Source organism: Saccopteryx leptura, chromosome 1, assembly GCF_036850995.1.
Source record: "Saccopteryx leptura isolate mSacLep1 chromosome 1, mSacLep1_pri_phased_curated, whole genome shotgun sequence".
Taxonomy (NCBI): Eukaryota; Metazoa; Chordata; class Mammalia; order Chiroptera; family Emballonuridae; genus Saccopteryx; species Saccopteryx leptura.
In genome coordinates, this window is record NC_089503.1 from 88,039,170 (window position 1) to 88,064,704 (window position 25,535).

The 25,535-nt window shown below is 40.0% G+C and overlaps 1 pseudogene; it reads right to left on the reverse strand.

The window, feature by feature from the left end:
- Positions 1-930: 930 nt before the first annotated feature.
- LOC136388939 (small nuclear ribonucleoprotein-associated protein N pseudogene) lies at positions 931-1,589 on the reverse strand (annotated as a pseudogene).
- Positions 1,590-25,535: the final 23,946 nt, after the last annotated feature.

Here is a 25,535-nt window from a genome sequence, read left to right on the forward strand (position 1 = left end):
ACTTTAGCTAAATACACTACACACTCAGTCAGTTAAGGTTGAATTCAAGGGAAATCTCAGTTAATACTTTCATTTTTCATGTTGTCATGCAGTTGGCTTTGTTTCCCTCAGAACTGGTCGTCCTGTTGTCATATATTTGTGTGTCGCGGCCTTTGCAATTTCTTATTTCATAGTTTTGATTTTTTTATTTATAAAATAAGTGTTCCTATCCCCTTGAAACAATGAATATTTTAAAAGTCTAGCATGTGTCATTTAAACTTCAGAGTCCTCTGCCTCCCACTGGTAATTTTTACTAAAGAAGAACACGTAGAAAACGAAAAGAGAAACAAAGGTTCCGGGAATGATTTCTGTGTAACTTTGTCACACTTATTATAATGCACAGTTTTAATTAGGAAAGTAAACTAAGCTGTGTTTTCAGATTATTAATATTAATTATTTTCTTTAGAATGCCCTTCAGATATTAACCATTAATTCTTTTTTGTTTGTTTGTTTGTTTGTTTTTATTAATTTTACTAGGGTGACATCAATAAATCAGGGTACATATGTTCAAAGAAAACATGCCCAGGTTATCTTGTCAATCAATTATGTTGCCTACCCATCACCCAAAGTTAGATTGTCCTCTGTCACCTTCTATCTAGTTTTTTTGTGCCCCTCCCCTTCCCCCTTTCCCTCTCCTTCTCCCCACACCCCCTGTAACCACCACACTCTTATCAATGTCTCTTAGTCTCGCTTTTATATCCCACCTACGTATGGAATAAACCATTAATTCTGAATGAAGAGATGTAGTTTCTTTATGTATTTTTACAGTTTAATTTCTTTATGCATTTATTAGTAAATATTAATGTGACAAAGAGGGACCGAAAGTCCACACACTCTATATAGCTTCATAAGATGCTCTGCAGGAAAAAGTGACTGAGGCTCAATAATATCCTAAGGTCTTGGTAGATGCTTTCCTGGGGGTGGTGGACATCCAATTTCTGGTGGGGGGTGTCTCATTCCTAGATGGGGCATGCCTATTGAGCAGGGAAAAGCCCAATTGGTGGTCTAATGAGTGGCTTCATCCAGGTGGAAGACCCATATGCTTGGAGGTGGAACCCCTGACCTGGTGGGTTCTGAGCTGGGGCTACAGCAATGCTGGCAGTGGACACACCTGCAGCAGCTGCTACGGTGCCTCTTCCCTGTGCAGTCACTACCTGCTGGAATGGTTCCCTAGCCTTTGGACATGACCTGCTAATCCAACAGGAGCCTCAGGAATTGGAAAACCAGCTGGCACACCTCTGCCAGTGGCCCTGCCAACCCTAGGGCCTCCTGCAGCTCCAGCAAGGAGCACATAAGCAATGCCAGTATCTTTGGGGAGAGGTTGCTCCACAGTCATGAACACCAAGTTCTCCCCACATGCAACAACACCAGACTGAAACCCACTTTTCTTCATGTTCTGACTGCTTCCCATTCTTTGACTTCATCTTTCTGAACTCATCACAATCACAGAGAATCAGGTTCTCATGCTTGTCAAAAGCCTGAAAGGTGCCAGTGAAGATTCAACCATCTTGCAGGATACAGCTCATTCTACTGTTGATGTGCTGTAGCATCTTACTGCCCTTTCCCACAGTCCTGACTGCTGTTCCAACAAATCCAATGTCCACAGTAAATTTTTTGGGATCCTTAAGACCTAAGGGAAGGCTATGTAGATAAAGGTATGACATAAGTTCTGCTACAAACAATGTAAGCTGGGGCAGAGGCTTCAAATAGTCTGATTTTTCAATTGGAATCAGCTCCCTGGTATGTTTCGACAACTTTAACCACCTGTTGGTATCTCAACTCAGAATGCCTGCCTCAGTTCCACCTGGAAGTCCACCACAGGTACTCTTGCCACTGAGATCACCTTGGGTACAGCTTATGGTCAAGCTGATTGTGCTGGACATGACTTAGCTGGTGAAACTAAAATGATCTGAAACAATCGTGTGTGCTGCTTCCAAGACCATCATCCCACAAAGTTATTCTCTACCCCCACACAGCAGCTTGAGAAAGAGATCACCCTTTCATGGTTTCTTTTCCTCTCATTGATGTTCATGTTAACCTGACTTCATCTGAATGAAATAGTTGCAGTGACTCATTCTAGGATATTTGGTCTTTTCTAACCCTATATGACTACTAGCATACTTTGGCTTACTGTTAAACACCCTGACCACCAGACTGGTAGCCCTTATGGAGTTACACTACAACATTTGGTTCAGAGCCTTATTCTTTCTCTTATTTAGCATTATCATCTATTGTCATAGTTTTGTTGTTTGTCTCCACAAGACTAAGGTGACCTGGTTGATGTGATTTGATAAGGGTAACAGGACATAATAGTACTATAAAGAACAAGGTTTGAGATTTGCAGTGAATGCATTTTTCTATGTCTTAAATAATTTCTTAATAGGTAGTACTTCCTTATAATTTCATTTTTATACTCACCTCTTTTTATTTGTATTGTTTATTGAATTTCTGTCCCACAAACTAGATTTGAGTTCCTTAAAGCAGAGATCACATTTCACTCATCTTCGATCCCCATGCCCATAAGATCTAATACAAACTGCAGAGGAGCAGTTTAGTGAATATTCGATGTATCAAAAACATCATAGCAGCAGCAAAACTCTGACTCAGAACCAGCATCATGTTATAAATTCAGAGGTATTTACTTTTTATCTTTGAGAACTCAGGATCTTTAAAGTGATGATAATTTGCAGTTTGAAGCTGTTTAGGTGAAAAACACAAGAAGCAGCAACAAAAGAGACGAAGCAGGCACTTTTGGGTATTATAATTACACCTAAAGTTTGTTTTTATTATAGTTCTTCAGGTTTAATCATGCTCTTGATTCCATGAAATGTCATAGAATCACAGGACTGAGAAGGTCTCAAAAGGTCTTTAGTCTTTCCTCTCTAAGGAGACATGAGTTTAAACCTCTGCAAACATTTGCTCACCCTATAGTTTTCTTTTAAAATATCCTGAAAAGAAGGACACATAGAGGTCCAAACATTTGAATTTTGAGTAAATAATATTTTATTTAAGTCACTTTTGGTGGCGGATTAACCATCTGATATTCTATTTTCTCTAGCTCTTCCTTCTCTTGCCACTTCTGGGAGTTTTCTGTTTCTGACCTCTTTCTATTTCTTTGCTTAAACAGAACTTTAAATTCACCACTTCTCTATATGGAACAGCTTAGCAAGCAATTCTTGTTTCTTGAGCATGTGCCTACAGGATGTGGGTGATTCTCACCTTTGACCCGTAGTAGTTAATGAAAAGATTTATTTCAGGACAAATACAGTGCGTTCCTTAACAGGGATTTCGGTGACTGAGATGTTTCTTCATTTCATCTACTCTCCTTCTATGTAAATGCCTTCGTTTCTTCATCCTTCCACCTAAATGCTTCCTTTCCAAAATGTACTAACCTTGTTTCCTCTCTTTCTGATTGGCTGCTCAGGTCAACACACATCATCTAGGTTTAGACTCAGAACTGATTATGGGGTTCTAAAAAAGGCCAGACCACTCCAGATTGCAGCATTCACGGTTGGTGATTCAGTTTCTGGAATTTGCCAAATATCACCATTTTCAAGGCAAATACATTATGTATTGTCACTATTTTTTAATCTTCATCTGTTTTCTATCAGGTTTCTAGGTTTTTGACCATACTTATTTTGTTCTATTCTTAACCTTAGTAGAATTGTTTCTTTTTCTCTAGTCTTCAAAGCCAGAGAATTCTAAGGGTTAAGATAGTGTATATGCTGATTGTCCGACTAATTCTTTTCTTGGTCCACTCAAGGTGTGTAGATTGTACCAACTCTGATAATTTATTGTGGACTTCCTGGCCTGCTGTCTTGAGAAAGACTTTTGATAACTATGATGATAGGAATATCATGCAGTGTGCTAAGGGAGCAACATGGGAGGGGAAACTAGGTGTGAGGAGTCAGGAAGGCTTCCTAGAGGAAGGGAACTATCTGGTGTCCTAAAGCCCAAGGAGAAGAGGGTGAAAAGGACAAGATGGTAGAGGGAGAGAGTTCTGGGAAATGGAATAGCAAGTGCAAAGGCCCAAAGGTGAAAGAGGACATGGCCATGCTCAGGCAAACCTGTGAAAGTTCAACATGTCTTAAGCATTAGACACAAGGCTGGGTAGGCAAAGGATGAAGATGAAGCCCGGTATAGATTTTTGCCAGGTTGGGTCTTATAAGTCACGTTAAGAAGAATAAGAGGGATGGAGAACCACATAAAGGTCTTAAGAAAGGGAATAACATTGTTAATTATATTTTAGAGAACTTACTCTGGCCTCTTACTACTGGAGGCAATAGGACTCCAGTAGCTGGATGTAGCAATAACCCAATAGAAAAAAGATGGTATCCTGAACTCAGGAGGGAAAAAATTAGATGAATTTGAAAAATATAAATCAGGTAGAATGGATAAATGAGATAAAAATAACCTGACACTCCCATTATATTTGCAGTTAAAATTATACAAGTTTTATTCCTAACCAATGGAAACAAGGGCTATAGCAAGTTTTTGGGTAAGGCACACTGAAGAGTAAGAGTTTCTTGATTTCTTTGATTGACAATGTCCTTCCAAATAACCATTGTCTAGGAGCAGAGTGACCAGCCGTATGGGACAAAAGATTCCTGCCTTGTATGCGTTCTGGGATCGGACACCTATCGTACAGGAGATGAAGTGTCAACCCAGATGAATCATTGATCTCAGCTCTGATCAGAACACACTTGAACCATTGTGACCAGTGTTAGAGTCCACATTTTAAAATGGTCATACCTAGAACCTCTACAGAGGAATCAAAAGATAAGAGGCACTCAAAACACATTATATAAGAAATATAAACTTACTTAAAAGGGGAAGATTCAAGTGGAGTCACATAATAGCTCCTTTTGAATACCTGCAGGGTTTTTAAACTTGTTCTGTGTGGCCTCAGAGGGCTGAACTGGGGTTAGAGGCAGGATAAATTCCCAGGGCGTAGATAACAGCTCAACCTGAGGTCAAGGTTGTGGAACTGGCTGAAAACTGGAGGCTGTGTGTGCTCTGCCAGTGTCAATATTCAGCAGACCTGGCTTGGACCTCAAAAGTACCTTCTAACTCTGAGACATTTCAGTTTTAAAAATACTTCTATTGTTTCTTCATTCACCCTCCTGTTGATGGGCTTTACACAGAGCAGAATAGTAGATATCTTGCCCCTTGCATTATGCATAGTGCGTGATTCATAGATATACATTGAATACTGAAAACGTTTTCTGCATTATTATCTCTGGGTTGTCACCATACTCTCTTTTGTCTGGATCTTTATAAGCTGAAACAGAGCCCAATTATATATCAGGATTCGCTGAAAATCAGTGATGAATCTGTCTTTGCTGATGTCCCTACTTAGGAGGTTGGATCAGCCTCCAATATTAAAACTAAAAATACTGAGCATTTTCTTGTAACTAGTGCATAGTTGGCTTCTCCAAACTTGGAATTGGCATCTAGTGATAGGAAGACTCAAGTACCACACAGATTCATTGTGGTGAGTCTGGAAATTGTGGTGGCAGCTACTTCCAGCCTCCAGGGGCACACTGGAAAATGTTTTAGTGATAGCTTCTAGCCTCTAGTGTTGGTGGCAGTGGTAGTGTAAGTCACAGTGACTGTGCCTAGCAATGGTGAAACAGCATCTTTACTGAGAAAGTTCTTATAGGTATTTGGGTTTCTTGGTTGTTGTAGTCTCTATACCTGTTCTTTAGCCTTCTATATATTCCATAAGCTACCCAAATGTTTTAAGTACAATCCCTTTCTATTTAATTAGTCAGTTTGATTCTCATTCTTACAACTAAGTACCTTGATTAATGCAAACTAATCAGTTAATTTATTAGAAATATAATAATAGATAAAGTGAAGAATATTGTTTAGGAAATAAAATAAATATATGGAAAGGTTAAAAATTAGAGGAAAAAAGATATGAAAATTGGAGAGTGTAAAGCCAGTGGCCAAGGCCACCATCACAGCTGCCTGGCCCATGCAGGTTCTCATTGGATTCAGACAGTCGGTAAAGAAACAATGGAGCCAAGAACTGGTGGGCCATTATTTTTAATTCTAGCTTGCACCCGGCAGGCAAGTAAAAACAGACACTGGGCTCCAAAACCCACTCACATTCAGTGCTCACAAAGCTACTGACTTATCCAAGTTTCCTAGAATCAAAGGTTTCTAGCTCACCAGACTTATTCACCTCTGTTCCCCATCTCCTTCCTTCTCCCCGCACAAACTCTGTATAAACTGGCTTCTCACTCAACACTCCGTCATCTTGGCTGCTTCTCCTGGCCTCCTCCATGTGGCCTTCCTCTGCTCTCTGCTCTGCTCTCTCCTCTAATGATAATCTCAGGAACCAAGAGCGTAAGCTTTTATTCTGCCCCTATTTTATAGTGTAGAAATCCAAACCTTTAATCCAATATACAAAATAGGGAAGTCTCTAATACAAAGTCACTTCTCTGAGGCATGACTGGATTGTACCACCCCACATCAAAAAGGGTGGGAAAGGCTTAATCCCAAAACCAAACCCCAGGCTACAAGGATTCTGCCTGCCCACCGCCTGGGCGACGGCCTCCTCGTGGGCAGCGCCATCTTTAACAAAGTGAGCATAATACATTTTATCTGCCCAACAGAGAGAAAACCAGAAGAACTAACATCCAATCAATAAGAGTTTCAGAGAAAACAGAGTAAAAAATTATCAAAGAAATAATATAGGAAAATTTCCCTCCCTTAAGACTGAGAATTTCTGGACTGAAAGAGTCCACCAATTACCCAGATCAACAAATGCGAAGAATTGTACAGTACTCCTAAAACCTATATAATTTGACCAATGTCATCCCAATAAATTCAATTAAAAAATGCAAAAAGGTCCAGATCAAGGCAAATTACCTCAAAATTCAGAAAAACAAATAAAGACAGAAAAAAATAGATCAGTCTAAAGATAGAATTCAAATGGCTAGAACACTGAACTTTAGAAGACAGTACAGAAATGTTTTCAAAATTTTAAGAGAAATGCCTTTAACTTAGGTTTTTAGAGTCAACTGATCAGTCAATCAAGATACAAATCAAGAAGTCATAAAACCTAATGTGGGTCAAATATGTTTGCAAATATGATGTATATGTTTGCTTGCTTATAGTTTGCATTGGGTGTGGAGGACAGGCTATAAAGCAGGCAGGGTCCTTACAGCCTAGGGCTTAGTTTTTTTTTGTTTTTTTTTTTTCTTTTGTATTTTTCTGAAGCTGGAAACAGGGAGAGACAGTCAGACAGACTCCCGCATGCGCCCGACCGGGATCCACCCGGCACACCCACCAGGGGCGACGCTCTGCCCACCAGGGGGCAATGCTCTGCCCCTCCGGGGCGTCGCTCTGTTGCGACCAGAGCCACTCTAGCACCTGGGGCAGAGGCCAAGGAGCCATCCCCAGTGCCCGGGCCATCCTTGCTCCAATGGAGCCTCGCTGCAGGAGGGGAAGAGAAAGACAGAGAGGAAGGAGAGGGGGAAGGGTGGAGAGGCAGATGGGCGCCTCTCCTGTGTGCCCTGGCCGGGAATCGAACCTGGGACTTCTGCATGCCAGGCCGACGCTCTACCACTGAGCCAACTGGCCAGGGCTAGGGCTTAGTTTTAAGACTAAGCCTTTCCCACCCTTTTAATACTAAGATCTTCTCAACACTAAGCTTTTCCGCACACCCTTGACTGTTGCATGATGTGGGGTGGTACACTTTTATGAGGAATCCCATTTATGCCTCAAATAAGTGCTTTGTATCAGAGACTTTCTTATTTGCATACTGGTTTAAAGGCTTTAATTTCTACACTATAAAATAAGGGAGACCAGGGGCTCTCTCTCTCTTGGTTCCTGAAATTAGCATTGCAGAGGAGAAGCAGCCAAGATGGTGGAGTGCTGAGGGAGAAGCCAGTTAGTGCAGAGTTTGTGCAGAGAGAAGGAGATGGGGAACAGAGGTGAATAAGGCTGGTGAGGTAGAAACCTTTGATTCTAGGAAAGTTGAATAAGTTAGTGGCTTTGGGAGACCTGAATGGAAAGAGAAGTGTTTTCCCACTGTGTGTATTTCTTGCCCACTGGGTGTGAGCTTGGATTAAAGATAATGGCCCACCAGTTCTTGGCTCCATTGTTTCATTACCATCTATTCAAATCAAATGCAAACCTGCATGGGCCAGGCAGCTGTGATGGTGGCTGGGGCTACTGGCCATACACCTAGTCTGTGATGGTGAACCTTTTTATAAAAACCACCCACTTTTGCAGTGCTGGTCAACCTGGTCCCTCCTGCCCACTAGTGGGCATTCCAGCTTTCATGGTGGGCGGTAGCGGAGCAACCAAACGGCACCATGATTGGCCCACCAAACCCTGCCCTAACTTCAAGCAGCTCGGTCACTTGCGGAGTGATTGCCCCTTTGGGCAACAGGCTTTTCCTCAGTTCCTTTATGTGAAGGACAAGCCACCCAAATGGGAGACCAAGCCAGCCAGGCGGGCCCATCACTTGAACTCCTAGGCCTCATGACGACTGACAGGGCCCAGACTCAAAGACCCCCATCATCCTCACCAAGCCCAGGGTAATGCTGCAGGAGTAGGTAAGTCCATCTCATTTCTTGTAAACACGAATGGCTACCTTTTCTGTTTTGCCATCACACTCTGGACCTCTAGTTATCTCACAGGTCTCAGTTATGGAGTGAATGGGACCTCTTCCTTTCCCCTTCGTATGCCACTCCTGACATGCAGTTTCGCCTCAAGCTTGCCCCCACTCAGGACTGCTGGCAGTCGGAACCACTGGGCCCTACCGTCTCTGGCTCATCAAAAGGTTGGACCCTGCAGATCCCCCTGTTGCTCCTGTCCCTCCCACCGGGAACCTGCCACCAGGGTCAGCTAAAGCAGGGAGCAATGCTGTTCAATGAGACTGGCCCAATGGAAGAAAGCATCGGGGTCCTCCACTGTCTGCAAGAAAAACTGCACAAGGATCTCTCCTTCTACAACCCATTTAACTCCTAATGGCAGCCACCCATCCTCACCTGGGCTGCCCCTATCCTAAATCCTCTTCTACTTATCAGCATATTACTCATATTTACTCCCCTCTTTTTTAAATCCTTATAGGACCACATCCGTGAAGTTTCTTGAGTCACGGCCAAACAGATGCTCCTACACCCATATACAGGACTCCCCTCAAAGCCACCACCTTCTGCCCTCCCCTCCCCACGACGTCCCTAACCAGCAGGAAGTAGCCAGATGAACAGCAGCACCCCAATCTAACATAAAAGGTCGGAATGTGAGGTGGGTTGGCAATGGGGGAAGGTTGCATGAGGAATCAGACCCGGGAACTTGACTGGAACTGCCCACACTATGTGCGCCAAAAGAAACTTCCAGAAATCCTTTGGAAAAGAGCGACTGTCTGCCAGCCAATGACATTTCACCACATCATATTAACTCGACCACCCTAAATGACCCTTTAAATTTCCCCCACGCGGATTTCCCCATGCGACTTCTCTGGCCCCTGTCCCCCGGGCCAGAGAGCCTTGTCTGAGAAGTGCTGTACTAAATAAAGCTTTTGCTTATCCACACTTGGTTGCTACACCCTTCCTTCTTCCTCGGTGGGGAAATATACCTTACAGACAGCTTCATCCTCAGGGAGGAAAACTGAAACTAAATTAAATGGTTTGATAATTGAGTTGGATAATTATTGATAAGCACACATCAAATCAGTGGGAACATTTGAAAAATCTTGGAACCGCCACATAGAAAACTAAGTAATGAAAAATAAAGTATGCTCACTTTGGCAGCACATATATTAAAATTGGAAAAATAAAGCAACAACTAACATTTAGGAAAAGAAACAATTTTAGGAAGAACAGAAAGTTGTATGTAATGGAAATGTAATTATAATAACTATTTTGACTTAGAATTAAACAGTATTAACCTAATAAAAAATGTGAAGTATTGATTTAGTAAAAAAATTGTGACTTAAGCAAAGGAAGTGTGGGGAGGAAAGGGATGGAGGATTGGGAGGGTGCTAGAGCTAACTCCTACTTTATCAGATGGCAGTAGATAATGTTAAAATAGATAAATGAAGAAATAAATTCATAAGCTTATTTAAGGAAATTAAGTTGAATGCTAGAAGACACAATTAAGTACGTGGCAGTGGTTGTTTTCCAGACTGGGGCATCGCAAGAGACAGCTTTACTTTAAGTCTTTTACTACTATTTGATTTAATTCTTAAGGAAAATTATGAATACATTTGTATCACATGCATTTTTAAAATTTTTATTTAGACAATTAATTTTAACAAGGTGACACTGATCAATTAGAGTACATAGATTCAGAGAAAACATCTCCAGATCATTTTGACACTTGATTGTGTTGTTTACCCATCACCCAAAGTCAAATTGTCCTCCGTCCCCTTTTATTTGGTTTTCTTTATGCCCCTCCCCTTCCCCCCACCTTCCTCTTTCCTCCCTCCCCCTTCCCCTGGCATTTTTAACTTAAATGTAACCAGCATCAACTCTCTTCTTTTCCTCTCCCTTTCCCACAATGGCATTTAAAAAGCATCTCCCCAGTTCTAGGTAAAGAGAACTCTCACCTGAAAAACAGAGAGGTAATAATTACATATTTTTTGCCTTCAGGCTTCCTAATTTTCAGGTTTTGACAATTTAAGGATTATCCAAAAGTTATTTTGATTTGAATTTTGCACTAATCATTAATTTAATTTTATTTAATTAAAAAATTTTAAAGATTTTATTTTATTTTTATTTTTTTTAGAGAGTGGAGAGAGAGAGAGAGAAAGTGGGTGGGGAGGAGCAGGAAGGATCAATTTGTAGTTGCTGAGAAGCATCTATGGATGTGCCTTGACCTGGGGAAGCCCAGTGTTTCAAACCAGCGACCTCAGTGTTCCATGCCGACTCTTAGGCCACTGCGCCACCACAGGTCAGGCAATAATCATTACTTTTACAACCTAATCCCAATTCACATAAATTGTTGAAACAAAAAATAATAAATTATTCATCCTCATAATAATAGCTAAATATTATTAAGGGTTTGTTATCTGCCTGGTCACTTCTAGGCATTTTATGTATTTCATCTCATTTATTTCTCATAAAAACCCTGAAAGTAGTATTATAATTATCCTCAGATTTAATGGCAACCAATTGGATTGTGGGTGGGAAGATTCCCTGCTCGTTTTTGCCCATACCCAGTAATCTGAGATTATGCACTTGGATAAACTTGAAAAGGTTGGGACATTGTGGTTTTCTCATCCAGTGTATACACCTTACAAGCCTGATGTTTATCACTGCTGTGTTCTGTTTGTGAAGCCTTTTTCTGCAACATCAAATGCAGCAGCTACAGATCAGGAGCCAAGGTGAAGGCAGGGTGCCTTTCCAGAAGTGCTGGAGGTGAGCGTGAGGTCTAAAATACTCTTAGATACTCTGAGACTGCAGAGCCAGGCAAGAATGCTGTCATTCTTTTCCCTTCTGTACTCACGGAAGGTATTACTACTGTCTCACAAAATTCTTTCATTCTAAGTCTGGACATGGCTTCGGGGACCCCTTCACACAATGCAGCACTCAAGACAGTAGCTCAGCAAGGAATGGATTGTCCCTCCCGGGGAAATCTACTTGCCTTTCTTAGTCAATGAGGTCCTTATTAAACATAATCCTTAGTTCCAGGTGTAAGCATTCCTGTAAGGTTTGACTTCCTCTCACTCTCAGATACTATATATAAATAGATACTATATATGTTATATATAGATAGATACCATATATATATAGTTTACAAAGTACTGTCACATACATGGTTTTATCAGCATAACAGCCATCTGAGCTATCATGTATTAAGTATTTATTACATGCCAGGTATTATAAAATGTATGAACTTCAGTCTTCTAGGTGGACACTGCTCTACCCATTTTATTGATAGGAATGCAAGCTCATGAAAGTGATATGGTTTGCAAAAACCCACTAGTTGGTAAATAGCAGAAGCAGTAGTAGAATGCAGACTTCTTGCAGGGCAAGTTCTCAGGTTTTTTCAAACACTGTAGCTGCCTCTAGGTTTCTAATCATTGGAGCACATCCCAGTCCTTTAGCTGAATGACTGGTGGAATGCTGTTCAGTGGGACCTTGCCCCCTTTGGTCATTCTACCTTTTCTCATGTGTGTGTGTGTGTGTGTGTGTGTGTGTGTGTGTGTGTGTGTGTGTAATAGACACTTCTTTAAGGTCCTGGATACCTAACTAGGTCTCCTATTGGGCCAACCACAGAGTTTAATAGTCTTGCAGACACAATTATTTTTCTTACGAGTCCCAGTTCTCTACCTCTTAGAAAGATCCTTATTTATAACTGGAAAATAAATTCCCCGCATGCCCTGAACCTGGGCAATGACTCTGCTGACAGCAGCCGAGTGAGTATAACTAAAGGGTATAAGAGGCCTAACCTCATATTAACAAACATTCCAGGCGAACAAATGTGCAGACAGCCCTTCTCTCAATTTTTTGGACTCTGTCTTTGCCATGTTACATCTAGAGCATTTGGATCCTTACTGAAAGGGTATATTTTAAAATGAAAACATGGTTATTACATCTCATTTTCTGTCTCAACTCTAGGTCTTCCAGTCAAGGTTAGAATTTCAGGCCCTTCCTTTTATTGAAATTGTAATACCCAATCCTTTCTTATTTTCTTTCTTATTTTTTATGCAAGTGGAAAAAACCACAACATATTATAACTGTTGGTTTTTTCCTTAAAAATTTTTGTCTAAGATATGTACTTAAATATTCAAAGCAGTTTTCTTAGGGGCAGGGGTAGAGGTTGTGTATGAATGTTGTCCTTTTTCCTTAGGCATTTATGTATTTTGTAATTATGAAAAAAAGTGACATAACCTGTATTTTATTTCAGACCATGCTTTTTAAAATCGTAATCAGTAATTTCACAGAAATATACATGTGCGAGGTTATGCCTGATTCTATAATATTTTTATGTTAAGCAAATTCAGATATACAAAATACAGAGCAAAATTCAGATGAATTTTAAAGCTAATGTTTAGAGGTATTTACATTTTCAATCAGATTTGTGTTACACCTGTAACTATTTCTTATGCCAATATGAATTATTTCCTTAGGGCAACTTTGAGGGAAAATTTGAAAAGTCTTGAATGTAAGGGAAATAAATGCTCAAGCAATATCTGATAGAAATGTCTAAAGAGGATTTCTATACTAATAGGAGATGAAATGATCTCTGAGATCCCTTTTGAGTCAAAGGTTTTCTAAATGCCTTTGAAAAGACAGGCAGGATCTAAAAAAAAGGCAAGGAAGAAACTTAGATTTCTGATTTTGAGGTGATTTTACCTCAAGGAAGATCATTTATGTTAACTAGTATTTACTTATACGGCAACTTTCTTTTCTTCCATAGAAGATCAGATTATAAACTGAAAGATGCTCTTCAAGGGTAAAACACCCCTTCTGCAATGCTACAAGGAGTTCACTGTGTTTCCCCACAGGTCCAGGGCATAGATCAACTCTCTATTTGATGTTTATGGAGTTTCCATCTTTTTTTTAAAATTTATTTATTCATTTTAGAGAGGAGAGAGGGATACAGAGAGAGCGAGAGAGATATGAGAGACAGAGAGAGAGAAAGGGGGGAGGAGCTGGAAGCATCAACTCCCATATGTGCCTTGACCAGGCAAGCCCAGGGTTTCGAACCGGCGACCTCAGCACTTCCAGGTCGACGCTTTATCCCACTGCGCCACCACAGGTCAGGCCATAATCTTTTTTTTTTTTTTTTGTATTTTTCTGAAGCTGGAAACAGGGAGAGACAGTCAGACAGACTCCCGCATGCGCCCGACCGGGATCCACCCCGCAAGCCCACCAGGGGCGATGCTCTGCCCACCAGGGGCGACGCTCTGCCCACCAGGGGGCATTGCTCTGCCGCGACCAGAGCCACTCTAGCGCCTGGGGCAGAGGTCAAGGAGCCATCCCCAGCGCCCCGGCCATCTTTGCTCCAATGGAGCCTTGGCTGCAGGAGAGGAAGAGAGAGACAGAGAGGAAGGAGGAGGGGGGTGGAGAAGCAAATGGGTGCTTCTCCTATGTGCCCTGGCCGGGAATCGAACCCGGATCCCCCGCATGCCTGGCCGATGCTCTACCGCTGAGCCAACCGGCCAGGGCCAGTTTGCATCTTATATGTAAGTTTCAGATTCTTAGCTCAAATTTATTTGGTTTTCTGTTCATGATCCATCCTTTTTTTTTTTTTTTTACAGAGACCGAGAGAGAGAGTCAGAGAAAGGGATAGATAGGGACAGACAGACAGGAACGGAGAGAGATGAGAAGCATCAATCATTAGTTTTTCATTGCAACACCTTAGTTGTTCATTGATTGCTTTCTCACATGTGCCTTGACTGCAGGCCTTCAGCAGACTGAGCAACCCCTTGTTCCAGCCAGCGACCTTGGGTCCAAGCTGGTGAGCTTTTGCTCAAGCCAGATGAGCCCACGCTCAAGCTGGCGATCTCGGGGTCTCAAACCTGGGTCCTCTGCATCCCAGTCCGATGCTCTATCACTGCGTCACCGCCTGGTCAGGCATGATCTATCTTCTTATAACCCTGCAGTATAGTGAAGCAAAAGTGGTTGTGTCTATGGATTTTCCTCGCCTACCCCCAGGTTCCACAATTTGCTAGGAGAGTGGACATGACTCAGAATATAGTCGTACTAATGGCTATGACTTATGACGGGAAGAGGATACAGAAAAAGGTCAGCAAAGGGAAAAGATGGAAGGGGTCAAGTCCAGGGAAAGTCAGGTGCATGTTTCCAAAGGTCATTTCCCAGCGGTGTCACATAATATACTTAAATCTCCGAGCAACAAGTCGTGACAGTATGTGTGATGTATTGTCAACCAAGGAGGCTCATTAGAGACTCAGTACCCAAGGTTTTTATTGGGTGCTGGTGACATGCTCCCTCAACCTGCCTCTTCCAGGCAGGTAGCCAAATGCTAGATTCCCAGAAGGAAAGCAGGTGCTCAGCATAAACAATATTGTTTGCACAAAGACTTTAGGCACAGTGAGCCTTTCTTATCCATTAAAGGTGGGAACTCTTCCAAAATCTAAGTTACTAAAAGCCAGCCAAAGGCCAGCCCTGCAAGCAGAGCATTCTAAAGATAGCAGATTAGGCCTGCTAGGTTAATTTTCTGTAAAGTCATCTTTTAGACATTTTCTGGAAGAGAGTTCCAGTCTTGCGAGCAAAGGTAGGACCTCTGGCTCTTCTTTTGTAGTTTTCAGAATAAGCGTAACCACTCTACAAACTTTCCTTCTTTTCTAAATCAAAAAGAATAAGAAGAATTACAGAGGGAGAATCAGTAGGAGGATTTTTTTAAATCCTTCAAGTGGGATCTAATAAGTAGAGGCTTGTCCAGATGAACATCACAGGTCGGCCCAGGAAAATAGCCATAAAAGAGATCCTTCACCACAACCCAGTGTCTGCCCTAAATATGTGTTGGAGCAGGAAAATATACACGTGCAGGATCCCCAGTAAGCACTTAGAGGCATCTTAAGGCTTACTGACAGGGGCTAAGTGCTGATTTCAGGTTTAATGCACAGTCATCACATTAAACAGTGTTTACTTGCCAGGATCTTATTGTGTCTGGCTGGTGCAGCGCCTTGATGTTCTTTCCACGCCTCATCAGAGTGCCCCATCTAGCATGTCTCTCTCACCCTTTTTAATTGCCTTCCTGTTGGCTCTGGGTGCCCTGTGTATCTCTTATGGCACCATCATCCCAGTAACAAGAGAGTTACCCTAGCCCTGGCCCGTTGGCTCAGCAGTAGAGTGGTAGCCTGGTATGTGGAAGTCCCGGGTTTGATTCCTGGCCAGGGCACACAGGAGAAGTGCCCATCTGCTTCTCCACCCTTCCCCCTCTCTTTTCTCTCTATCTCTCTCTTCCCCTTCTGCAGCCAAGGCTCCATTGGAGCAAAGTTGGCCCGGGCACTGAGGATGGCTCTGTAGCCTCTGCCTCAGGCGCTAGAATGGCTCTGATTGCGGCAGAGCGATTCCCCAGATGAGCAGAGCATCACCCCCTGGTGGGCATGCCGGGTGGATCCCGGTCGGGCGCATGCGGGAACCTGACTGCCTCCCCGCTTCTAACTTCAGAAAAATACAAAAAAAGAAATAAAAAAAGAAATAAAAGAGAGTTGTCATATCGTCCTTCCTCTATTACTTACTAGTCTCTTGGAAAAACCTGGATCTATTGGTTATCCAGTAAGGGTAGAGTGGTAGGAGAAACAGTTACTTGGACATTACCTCTGAAAAGCTGAATGGGTAGACTGGATGAAGAATGGCAAACTGGGGACCCGTGCCCTTGTCTCAGTCTCCTGAGCCCTTGGCAGAGAGCATCATGGCATTTTTCCTCTGTGTGTCCAACAGCATTCCAGGCAGCCGTGGCCAATTCCTCAACATTGGCCTGTATATTGAAGCCTACTGTTTCTGAAATAAATAGCTTTTAACATTCTTTTTAGTTATATAACAAGCAATTTACTCTTTTGTTTTTAAACAAAATAAAATTTTCACGTGCCTGACTTTCAATTATGTTGACAGAAATTGAAATCCACTAGTAGTTATGTTTCAATTATATTTTGAACATCCCCAGATGACCTTTGTTAAGCAAAGCAAAAAGCAAAGTGCAATAAAATAAAAATGGTACCTCACCTTCAGAAAAAGGACCCTGTGAACAACGACTACAGCTGACCCTCAAACAACATGGACTGGAACGGCGCTAGTCCACTTATTTGTGGATTTTTTTTTCAGTAAATACAGTCAGCCATAACATCCTCAGGTTTCATAGCCAAGGATTCAACACATCATGTGAATCAAAAACTGGATTTTTACATTCCCAGCTGCAGTTTTTCAACTATATACATAGGTGAAGGACTGTTTCAATACGCAGTTGATTGAATCGCAGATGTGAAGGGTGGACTGTAATCAAAGTTATAGCAGATTTTTCTGTGTGTGGCCCATGTTTTTTCAAGGGTGAACTGTACGTACATGAATTTATGGGCAAAATAACTACGGCCTGCAGTTTTGGGTTGCTTGTATTTGTGTATAGGAGATACCATTGATCTTGTGTGATGTCCATTTAATTTGTGTCTCAGAATGGTGTTCTTTCTGCAGGACAAGCTTGAGTGTTGGTGAGGTTTTATAACACACGGGTAGAGGCTGCACTTCTTACTTTGTCTAGTCTGAACACAAGTAAGTCTTGTTTCTGGTTCCCAGAATAAAATTTTCTGGACTGCATCTTCACTGTGGTAGATATCCATAATATACCCATAATAAAAAGAAAACTCTGCTTCTAGAGAAAAATTCTGTCTGGGAAATTCCATTTTCATTAGGAAACAGTTTCCCTTGAGAGGCTTGATGGGGTTGGAAATTTCTTTTCTTTCTTTTTAGGTGAGAGGAAGGGAGATAGTGAGGAAGACTCCCTCATGCACCCTTTATCCCAGGGGATTCCCTGGCAACCCCATCTGGGGCAGACGCTCTAGTACTGAGCTATTTTAAGCACCTAAAGCTGATGTGCTTCAACCCAGCTACTCTTAGCATCCTGGCCACACTGGAACCAATTCAGCCACTGGCAGTGGGAAGAAAAGAAGGAGAGAAGAGAAATGTGGGGAAGAAGATAGTTGATTCTCATGTGTGCCCTGAATGGAAATCAAACCCTGGATGTCCATACAGCCTGCTGACTCTGCATCTACTGAGCCACCTGCCCAGGTGGAAATTTCTAACAGAGTTCCTATCAGAGTATTGATGAGAGCTTATTGTAATGGCTCTGTTGTCTAATTTGATTCTGCTATGAATACAAGTTATTGATAATTTGCTCAGGTAATTAAAATATTAATTTATAGAGTACATTACATGTCTTACAATACTTTCTCATCAGTTAGCAATTTTATTCCTCCTATAGTCCAAAGAGGAGCTATAACATGTGGCATTATTCAGATGTAACAGACTAGAGAAAGTAACTGCTGAGAGAATTGCCAAATGTACCAAAGTTATCTAAGTAGCAGACCAAAGTCTAGAATTGAGGTTCTGTGAACTGAGTTCTATGTTCTCTTATCTACACCAGCGGTTCTCAACCTGTGGGTCACGATCCCGGCGGGGGTCGAACAACCAAAACACAGGGGTCAAAATATGTATTTTCCAATGCTTTAGGCAACCCCTGTGTTTTGGTCGTTCGACCCCTGCCGGGGTCGCGACCCACAGGTTGAGAACTGCTGATCTACACAGTTCACAGTTTGGGCTTTTTTTCCCTCTCTTTTACTCTTTTCTTCCTCTTCTTCTTGTTTTGTCACTCTCACTTTTTTTATTGTGGTAAAAAACAACAACATGAAATCTGTCTTCTTAACAAATGTTTAAGTGGACAGCACAGCATTATTAACTATATGCACATTGTTTTACACAGATCAACTACTTTATTCTTGTAGAGTTCATATAAATAAACAAGCTAAGCAGCATGCCATACATGGTGCTGAGTTTACCAAGGTGAGAGATGGACAAACATTTAAGAATTAAATATTAATTTCTGTGCAAATTAGGATACTTGACTAATACATCAATCTCATTTGTGAAAGTGAAGCATTTACATCTATTCTGTATTTATTTAAAGGAAAAGAGCTAAGTTGAAGAATATTTAATAAACAATGGTACACATGTGGCAAAAGTCACATTAGTAGTATGCTGTGGATTGAAGTTTGGAAAGAGCATAGAGGAAAGAGACAGTGTTGGGTTAAAATCCTCTCGCTAGTATATATTTCCTGACCATGTCATTTTGTAAGAGGTACTTACCCTCTATGGGCCTCAACCCTCTTACCAGTTGAAGTGGGGAAATACTGCCTCCTAGTGTTGTAAGGATTGAATGCAATATGTCAAGATTTGAGCATCACAGCTGACATATAGCAAACATTTAATAATTAGAATTAATTGAATGCTTACTATATTTTAAGAATGTTCCAGAGATTTATATGTTAACCTAATCCTCAAAAAAAAATTATTGGAAAGGTGCTCTCATTGCCAGTGAGAAAACTGAAGCACAGAGAGCTTAAGGTAGTTTCTTCCCAAGTCACCCAGCCAGTAAGTGGTGGAAGGAGATTTGAACCCAGTCAGTCTGGCTCTGGAACTTTCCTGGTAACTAATATTAGAACATCTGAAATGTGATCTATCATCATGCACTTGAAGTTTACCTTTCAGGCCTTTCTTGGGTGCACTAGGTAGTCCTGATACGTGCTAACAGGGGCACCCACAGTGTTCAGCCTGGTTGGGAGTGATAGGTAGGGAAGTAATTGTTGTATTTCCCCATGTATAAGACATACATTTTGGGGGGAAAATTTGGGGTCTAACAACTGGGTGCATCTTATACAGTGGTTGTAGATTTTTTGACTTTCATTTCCTGCTTTTCATCATAGATGAAACTGAGGATGAGGTAATATATGAAGACAGTGATTCATCATCAGACATAGATGAGGACAAGCTAATGCATGGGAATTTTGACAGTGATGAGGAGTTTGTATGAATTTTACGATGAACAAAACTTGAGTTCATTAACTTTATGTAATACATTTTTTTTTACATTTCAAGCCCTAAAATTAAGGTGTGTCTTATACATGGAAGTATCTTATACATAGGGAAATATGGTAAAGGATATGCTTGGTGACTTTGAATGATGGGGCAAAAGGATTTCAATTTATTTGTAGGTAATGGAGATAATATAGGTAACAGGGATCAAATGTTCCAGATCCATTTTAGGAGCATAAAAAAACCCCCCACCAAAATAAATATGATGTTGATGAACCCTCAAAGACCTTGTAGTCTAGTGAGAAGCAACTTGCTAAACATTCATTGCAATAAGAAGGAATAAATGCTATAAGAGAATTCTACATGACACACAGTGGAGACAAGATGCAGAGGGTCAGTTATACTTAGAGAGGCAGAAAGAGAGAAGGCTTCATAAAAGAGATAGAATAAGCTGATTTTTAAAGGGTCCATATGTTATATAGGACAAGGATCTCAAGGTCTGGACAGTTCTAAATGTTATTTCTTGCTAAATGTTAAGATGTAGCATAGGCCTGACCAGGTGGTGGCGCAGTGGATAGAGCATTGGACTGGGATGCAGAAGACCCAGTTTGAGACCCCAAGATTGCCAGCTTGAGAGCGGGCTCATCTGGCTTGAGCAAAAAGCTCACCAGCTTGAACCCAAGGTCACTGGCTCGAGCAAGGGGTTACTCGGTCTGCCGAAGGCTTGCGGTCAAGGCACATATGAGAAAGCAATCAATGCACAACTGAGGTGTTGCAACGAAAACTGATGATTGATACTTCTTATCTCTCTCTGTTTCTGTCTGTCTGTCCCTATCTATCCCTCTCTCTGACTCTCTCTGTCCCTGTAAAAAAAAATTACTATTAAAAAAAAGTTACTATTAAGATGTAGCATAGTATATTGCAGACACACTGTAAATAAGATGAGCTTCAGAGAAACTCAACCTGGTAAAAGTAGCCAACTGCAAAGAGGAAATTAACATATAATTGATCTAATGGTATGTATAAACAGTGACTAACAGTGTTTCCCAACCTTTTTTGTGCCATGCCCCACCTTAACCTTTCTAAAATTTTTATGTCCCCCCCTATGTAACATACATAATTTTTAACATTAAAAAATTGATTTGTTCACTTAATAAACATAAATGATAGGTTCTAGGAAGAAATCACTATGAAATTGTTAACAAAACACAGTAAGTAAAATTTCAAAACATATAATGAAAAACAGAAATTTAAATTCCAAATAATTTTAATACAGATTTTTCTATATTAATTTATTATTTTAATTTAGTGTGATCCTTGCGCTTGATGCTTGCTGCACAGAGATTTTATATTAGGTTCCCATTTGGTTAGCTTTAGTCTCAAGTCTCCACGTTGTGTTATATCCAGCCGATTTCTTTTTTTTACCAGTAAATCATTTACAGCACTAAATCCACATTCAGCTAAAAATGAAGATGGAAACGGTAGCGATAGTTTTCTTGCACATTTGGTTGAATTTGGGTATTTGATTTCATTTGATGAATATTTATTGTGTAAATGTTTAGAATTATGTAGTAGAGACAGTTCTTGAGGTTGGGGATACTTTAGGGGAAAAAAAGCACAGTCCCTGCTCTCCTGAGACATTTTTTGTGGAGAGAGGGAGCTAGGAAGTAAATACATAAAGGAGTGGATTATGTATGGTCCGGGGAAGAGGACCCAGGAAGATGGGACAGCAAGTGCAAAGGCTCTGTAGCAGGAGTGAACTCAGGCTAGTTGGGTGAGTGCCTTTTTGGAAGAAGTCATAAATGGCTCTATCAGGCCATCATCCCTTCCACCCTTGAATTTCAGGAAGGATCCTTGAATCTCTTAGTTCTTGAGTGAACAAATTCTCTTTGACAGGCAGCCCTGTTACATATAGTGGCTCTAGGCTTGATTTGTAACATGAAAAACAATCAGCCTTGTACTAGATTTGGGGATTTTAATTCCTTGCAGCACAAATGTTCTGGTAGTGTCATTTAGTGGCAAAGTGAAGAAACATACCTGGTACACTGGGAAGGGGGGAAGCTCAACCTTCCATTCTTGGCTATGAAGTTACTCTGAAAATTCGCTGATTTTCCATTCTCACAAAATCAAAGTGAAAATATCAGTCCAAAATGACTTCTATTTCAATTATCTTCTGACATAAGATGTCATTAGTTTGACATCTACTTGACATTGCACATTTCTACATTTAATCTTCACAACAACTTTGCAGACCAGTCATTTTTATTATTCTCATTTTAAATATAAACATATCTAATGATTAAATGAATTTTTTCATTGTCTTATAGCTTTTAAATAACACAGTTTGCATTTGTCCCTAGTTTTTCTGAGGACAAACTGGAATTACATTGCTCTGAGCACTTAGTAAAAAAAAATGGTTCTTTTTTAAAAATATAATTTTTATTATTTATTTATTTATATATTTTTATTTATTGTGTTTACATAGATTCTAGTGTCTCCCCGAATGCATCTTCCCCTCCACTGTATTCCCCTGAACATCTCCCTTGCCCCTTTCTCAACACCTCCCTCCCCCTTCCCTTCAGGTTTATCCCATCCTATCATCCCCTTTCCCTCTGTCCTCTTTTCCTCTGGTCCCTTTGATCCTTCCTGTATCTCAATTTTGTTCCTCAGTTCACATTGTTTCTTGGATTCCTCAAATGTGTGAGGTCATATGATACTTTTCTTTCTCTGCCTGGCTTATTTCACTTAACATAATAGTTTCCAGGTCCATCCATGTTGTCGCAAAAGGTAAGATTTCCTTCTTTTTCATGGCCTCATAGTATTCCACTGTATATATGTACCACTACTTTTTAATTCACACATCCACTGACAACACTTGGGCTGTTTCCAGATCTTTGTTATTATGAACAATGCTGCCATAAACGTGAGGGTGCATTTCTTTTTTTGAGTCAGTGATATGGTGTTCTTGGGATATAGTCCTAAACGTGGGATAGCTGGGTCAAAAGGCAGTTCCATTTTTAATTTTTTGAGGAATCTCCATACTGTTTTCCACAGTGGCTGCACCAGTTTGCATTCCCACCAGCAGTGCAGGAGGGTTCCCCTTTCTCCACATCCTCGACAGCACCTATCATGTGTTTTGTTAATGAGTACCATTCTGACTGGTGTGAGGTGGTATTTCATTGTGGTTTTAATTTGCATTTCTCTAATGATTAGTGATGTTGAACATTTTATCATCTGTCTATTGGCCATCTGTATGTCCTGTTTGGAGAAGAGTCTATTCATTTCTTTTGCCCATTTTTTCGGTTGGATTGTTTGTCTTCCTGGTGTTGAGTTTTACAAGTTCTTTATAAATTTTGATTATTAACCCCTTATCAGACATATTGTCAAATATGTTCTCCCATTCTGTGGTTTGTCATTTTATTCTGTTCATATTGTCTTTAGCTGTACAAAACCTTTTTAGTTTGATGTAGTCCAATATGTTTATTCGTTTTTTATTTCACTTGCCTGTGGAGATAAATCAACAAATATATTGCTGCGAGAGATGGCGATGAGCTTACTTCCTATGTTTTCTTCTAAGATGCTTATGGTTTCACGACTTACATTTAAGTCTTCTATCCATTTTGAGTTTATTTTAGTGAATGGTGTAAATTGATGGTCTAGTTTCATTTTTTTTTTTTTTTTTTTTTGCAGGTAGCTGTCCAATTTTTTCAACACTATTTGTTAAAGAGACTGGCTTTACTCCATTGTATGCTCTTACCTCCTTTGTCAAATATCAATTGGCCATAAAGGTGTAGATTTATTTCTGGATTCTCTGTCCTGTTCCATTGATCTATATGCCTGTTCTTGTGCCAGTACCAAGCTGTTTTGAGAACAATGGCCTTGTAGTATAACTTGATATCAGGAAGTCTGATACCTCCCACTTTATTCTTCTCTTTCAAGATTGCTTAGGCTATTCGAGTTCTTTTTTGTTCCATATAAATTTTTGAAATATGTGTTCTATATCTTTGAAGTATGTCATTGGTATTTTAATTGGTATTGCATTGAATTTATAAATTGCTTTGGGTAATATAAAGATTTTAATGATGTTTATTCTTCCGATCCATGAACATGGTATATGCTTCCACTTTTTTGTAATTTCCTTGATTTCTTTTACCAATGTTTTATAATTTTCCGGGTACAAGTTTTTAATCTCCTTGGTTAAATTTACTTCTAGGTACTTTATTTTTTTGGTTGCAATAGTGAAAGGGATTGTTTTCTTAATTCCTCTTTTTGATGGTTCATTGTTGGTGTATAAAAATATCTGATTTCTGTGTATTAATTTTATATCCTGACACCTTGCTGAATTCATTTATCAGGTTCAGTAGTTTTTTGACTGAAACTTTAGGGTTTTCTATATACAGTATTATGTCATCTGCAAATAATGATAGTTTTACTTCTTCTTTTCCAATTTAGATGCCTTTTATTTCTTCTTCTTGTCTGATTGCTGTGGCTAGAACTTCCAGTACTCTATTGAATAAAAGTGGAGAAAGGTGGCACCCATGCCTTGTTCCTGATCTTAATAAGATTGCTTTTAATTTTTGCCCATTGATTATGATGTTGACTGTGGGTCTGTCATAAATGGACTTTATTATGTTGAGGTATGTTCCCTGTATTCCCACTTTGCTGAGAGTTTTAATCATAAATGTGTGCTGGATTTTATTGAATGCTTTTTCTGCATCTATTAAAATTATCATGTGGTTTTTCTTCTTCTTTTTGTTTATGTGATGAATCACATTGATTGATTTACAAATATTATAGCAGCCTTGCCTCCCCAGAATAATCCCATTTGATCATGTTGTATAATTTTTTTCATGTATTGCTGGATCTGGTTTGCTAATATTTTGTTGAGGATTTTAGCATCTAAATTCATCAGGGATATTGGCCTATAATTTTTTTTTTCTTTGTGTAGTCTTTGCCTGGTTTTGAAATCAGAATTATGCTTGCCTCATAAAAGGAGCTTGGTAATATTCCTTCCTCTTGAATTTTTTGAAATAGTTTGAGAAGGATAGGAGTTAGTTCTTTGAATATTTGGTAGAATTCACCTGTGAAGCCATCTGGCCCAGGTCTTTTGTTTGTTGGGAGTTTTTTGATAACTGTTTCTATCTCATTTGTTTTAATCGGTCTGTTTAGATTTTTCTAATTCTAGATTGATTTTTGAAAGATTATGTTTCAAGGAATTTGTCCATTTCACCTAGGTTGTCAATTTTTTGGCATACAGTTCTTCATAGTTTTTTCTTACAATCCTTTATATTTCTGTTGTGTCCATTGTTATTTCTCCACTCTCATTTCTACTTTTATTTATTTAAGTCCTCTCTCCTCTCCCCCCCCCCCTTTTTTTTTGATGAGTCTTGTTGAAAGTTCAGCAATCTTGTTTACCCTTTTAAAGAACCAGCTTTTGATTTCATTGATCCTCTGTATTGTTTCTTTAACCTCTATGTCATTTATTTCTGCTCTGATCTTTATTATTTCCATCCTTCTACTACCTCTGGGCTTTACTTGCTGTTCTTTTTCTAGTTCTTTTAAATGCAGGGTTAAGTTGTTTATTTGAGCTTTTTCTAGCTTCATAAATTGTGCCTGTAGGGCTATGAACTTCCTTCTCAGTACTGCTTTTGCTGTGTCCCATAAATTTTGAGCTGTTGTATGCTAATTATCATTCATTTCTAGGAATTTTTTATTTCTTCTTTGATCTCATTGTTAACCCATTCATTATTTAATAACATGCTATTTAGTTCCCATGAGTTTGAGTATTTTTCAGTTTTTCTGTTGTTGTTCATTTCAAGTTTTATGCCATTGTGATCAGAGATAATGCTTGATATGATTTGAATCTTCTTAAATTTGTTGAGACCACTTTTGTGCCTAACATGTGGTTTATCCTAGAGAATGTACCATGCGTACTTGAAAAGAATGTATGTTCTGCTGCTTTAGGGTGAAAGGTTCTGA